Below are 4,535 nucleotides of genomic sequence, written 5' to 3' on the forward strand. Positions count from 1 at the left end.
ATTTACTGTCGGCAAAGACTTTTGGCGACAGAAATGAGTTGTCGCCTATAGTCCTGCCGGGAAAGGTATTTGCCGACAGATAAATATACACCGACAGACAATTTGATGGGTTGGTGGGATCTATGGCGACAGACATTTCTATACCGACAGACTAAGATATGCCGACAGATCATCTAACACCATGCTATGCCGACACATAGTGCAACGTCCATTGTTACGCCGACAATTTGTCCGTCAATGAGCTATGCCGACACATGGTGCGACGCACAATACTTATGCCGACACTTTTGCTGCCAGGGCTCTACGTTTCAGCAGAAAATGCATTTGCACCATATTTTGAATAAATTGCATTCATAGTATTCAATTCATGTTCAATACATATATAAATAATTGCACTCTTCTATTCATCACAAGATACCAATCACTAATATATTTATTCAACATATATTGAACATTAGTTATCTTCACTCAAGTTTGTTCCAACCATGAAGAAAATACATAAGTCGACATACAAGACGTGTCCTGCTACAAAATATAAGGGCTAAGCCCTAAGAGACCAATTGTTTGATCACTTGACTACTACAAAATATCATGAAAGAGACCAATCCTTCAATCACCAAGTGGCATCAACTTCCATATGAACAAAATGTGTCTACCATGTTATGAACAAATGCGATCACCGGAACATTTTAGATCAACTTGTGGACTTGCTACTTTCTGCCATGTCCCTGCAAAAGAACTTGTATGTTTGAGAAATCATAGAAATGAGAATTTGTTCAAACTTGCGAGTTGCCAATGATCCCAAAGATCTAAAAAAATTCTGAAATAATAGAAGACATTGCAAACAGTTTGGTTACATAAGATATCCTTATCAGAACATCAACCAAAGCCAGGCTAGATGCTATCATATCACATGGCTTACTATAAAAATTATGCCCCCATTGTTAAGCAATCAGATTTGTTCTAAGGCATAGAGATTTGAAGAAGACTAGAAAGAAGAGGGAAGCACAAGGGGAGAGAAGGATTGACTGATGGACAAATACAGTGATAAGAGTACAACAAGGGGGTGAATAAAAAATGAAAATGACAAAAGAAGAGGGGTGTAATCAAGCACCACCAGAATACATTGACAAACGGGTATAAATGTGAACATAGTGTGTTTAAGTACATTTGATACTAAACTTTCTCTGTAAAGTGGATGATAAATTTTGCTCTTATTATTGCACATTCTGTGATGCTAAAGTCGTTCTTTACAACATGAATACAATAGAAATTACATTAATGTAGTGCCAATATTACACACAGAAGACTATAGGAAAAATATAATTAAGAACTGAGTGCAAGATCATCTCACCTATGTTTCCCGAGCGGCACCACACATTCGTCTCAGAACTCTTGGTCATTGGACGACGAGATCAGACGGACGATCCATTGCGTGAGGTCAGGAACATATTCAAGAATCTGGAATTGACATAAACAACATGTTACTACAATGCTTGTTGTCAATTGAGGTAGCAAAAGGAAGAATGGTTGGCCAAATAATGCACGCAATCTGTAAGGCCATGCCCAGCTGATAGTCCTAAGGTGCAGCAAACCATGTAGCATCAATATATAATGCTTACTAAGATTCCTTGCTTTTGCTAAAAGCTGTAACCATAATATTAGTTTGTTCCTCAAAGAATACGAGGTTGGTTTGCATTGTTATTTGCACAGATTAAGACAGTTTGCACCCTAGTCTATCTACTGGCACTATAGCATCATCTCTCATCCAACTAGCAAAAATATGTCTTCAGTTAAATAATTAGCGATAGAAGTAAAGGAAGCATGATCACACACACAACAAGCTACTTCCATTAGGAACTTAGGCCCTGTTTGATAGGAAAGTATTATAAAAACCAAAGTATCAAAAACTACAGTAATTTAGCATGTAGGTACAAAATACCATGGTTTTAATATAACAACGTTTTTTGAAGTATTCACGATACAGAGGACCTGTTTGGCTACGTCACAAAGCGCTGTAAAATTTCCTGGCTAGCTTTTACCGTGCATGCATTTGAAGCTAGATAGCCACTGTAGTACTACAATATAGAGATCGAGTAGACTAATGATGATTAGCGACAACGACGCCGGTGGAGTAATTAGCAGATGACCTCTGAGCAATAGGTACTTGAAAATCTTCATACCAGACATTTGCAACGAGAAGGCACATGAATCGAACATATAGATTTTGGCTCAAACATTCTTCTCTGTAACATAAGCGCCACACACAATTGTTCTATGAAAATCAAACAAAATGTCACCACCTAGTAAAATGTGATGAAAACATCCTCTGAATCACCATATAGACAACAGGGAAGAGTGGAAAAAAATCCCATGTCAGCTTTTTGCCAACGCTGATGAAAGAAGCAGAGTGTTCAAGTACTGCAGCCGCAGGTAATGAAAAACTAAAAGACCTCAGCTCGGACAGTTTGTACTTGCACCCTGCCTACTGCCTAAGCTCCGTCCGACCCTTCTTTTCGGCTACTCAGTTTTTTAAAAAGAGGTATGAGGTTCTTTTTTTATACAGAGAAAATATTGTGGTTTGGCAAAAACTGCAGTATTAAAATCATGGTTTTTAGAGGCAACCAAACAACCCTATGTAAATAAAACTACAGTAATATAAAAAACTATAGTATTTTGAGAATACTTTAAAAATACTTTGTTATCAAACGGGATGATTAATTTGGAGAAAAAAAGTAAAGAACATCAAACAAGTCAAAATTTGTATAGAGAGGAAAACGTAGAGAATCTGCTACTACCTGTTAGCAGAAAAGTAAAGAACATCAAACAATAGAAATGGAAGTCTTCACAAATATAGTACTCTCCTGTTAGCAGAAAACATGCAACACATGTGGGTTGTGAAGAACATATTTCAGTATAATGGAGTGTATTAGATAAAAAGGTAGATGCTAAACTTGGTAATTGAGGAAAATGAGAACACTAAATATGTTCAGTTTATTACTAAGCAACATCACATGCTAAGTAATAATTATCGCTTCAAAAGAAAAAGGCCTGTTCAACAATAAATATCAGTTTATTGAGAATATGGTTTCCGTAGGCAATGTTGATACCCTGTTCAAACTCTTCCTCTCCAGTAGGCAATGTTGATGCCCTGTTTCAACTCTCCACAGCAGCAACCATCCTCTCCAGTAGGCAATGTTGATGCCATGTTCCAACTCCAAGTTTGACAGCCAAAAGAAATGAATTAGACTCTTGTAAAATGAATATGGAGCAGCAAATCATCAGACAATTGTACATCACCTTATAAAGTTTGAAGGGTTTATCTGGGCACTAAGTTCCATCTTGCATGTTTCCATTTGCATCTAGCAAGTAGGATTAGCCGAAAATCAATGAAACAAGTGTAAAACATCCAAAAAAATAGTGCAACACTACAAACCATTTGAAGTTCAATATTACATAACATAGGGGGCAGTTTAGTATCTAGATATAGGTAGCAAATAAATAGCTGCTGCCTGCTAAGTAAAATGTACACTCAGAGTATCAATATTGCTGCAAAAATTGGCATTCACTATGAACATACGTATCAAATAGACATAAACTTAAAATAGGGGCATTGAGCTTCCAAAACAGGCTGGATGCACATAATCATGTTAATGCAAGAGAGATCTATCTGCAACTACTTGATAAAAAAAAGATCACACTAAGTAGGGTTCACACAACCAAATCTGCAACTACTTGAAATACAAAATGAACAACAAAAAACTAAAACTGAAAGAATATCATGCAAGTTATCCAATCAGGTCTATCACGCAAGCATTCTTCAATCATGCCATTAGTTACAATGTGAACTACAGAAAGTACCTCTTGAATTCGGTAGGCGGGGCGGAGGAAAGTAAATCAGCCGGAGCAGAGGTCACCCATGGAGGAAGAACAACGGTGGATCCTCGCAGCTCACCTTGCTGCTTCTCCTTGCCGGTGGTAGGTGTTGCTGCTCCTCTGCACAGCGGACGGCACGGCTGCTCCTCGGCGCAACGGACGGCAAAGCTGCTCCTCGACGCGGCGGACGGCGTAGCTGCTCCTCGGTGCAGCGGACGGCGCTGCTGCTCCTGGGTGGATGATGGGCTGTGGGCCACAGGTGTGTGGTGCGAGGGGCGGGGAGGGGGTGGTCAGGGGACGGGCGGCGGCGTGCAGGTTGGGGAGGAGGCGCACTAGATTAGGTTTAGGTCGGGGCGGGCGGCGCACTCTGTTTCAAGATAGCGAGAGAAAGGGTGGGATTGGGGATCGAGGGGATATTTGGGTATGTCATTTTTTTTCTTTCCTTTTTTTCTCCTGTAGTCCGGCGCCGGTGTTTCACATGGCGCGTGCTGGCTCTCTTTCCGCGCCATTTTTTTGGTGCGGGCCGAAGCAAACAATGCCGACACTTTTTGTGTCCCCACGAATCGGCGACAGACAAAGTATCAGTAAAGTCAGTATATGCCGACAGAAATTGTGTCGGTGATCTGGTGGTGATTTAGCGACAGATAATGTGTCATGAG

The 4,535-nt window shown here is 40.0% G+C and overlaps 1 long non-coding RNA gene across 1 annotated transcript; it reads right to left on the reverse strand.

Annotated features, from left to right (window-relative positions):
* Nucleotides 1-399: 399 nt before the first annotated feature.
* Nucleotides 400-4,224, reverse strand: LOC119325659. Its single transcript, XR_005157625.1, has 4 exons — nucleotides 3,862-4,224; nucleotides 3,111-3,362; nucleotides 1,355-1,461; nucleotides 400-728 (listed from the first exon to the last, which is right to left on the reverse strand). It is a non-coding gene; the product is annotated as an uncharacterized LOC119325659 (long non-coding RNA).
* Nucleotides 4,225-4,535: the final 311 nt, after the last annotated feature.

This window comes from Triticum dicoccoides, chromosome 6B (genome assembly GCF_002162155.2).
Source record: "Triticum dicoccoides isolate Atlit2015 ecotype Zavitan chromosome 6B, WEW_v2.0, whole genome shotgun sequence".
Classification (NCBI taxonomy): domain Eukaryota; kingdom Viridiplantae; phylum Streptophyta; class Magnoliopsida; order Poales; family Poaceae; genus Triticum; species Triticum dicoccoides.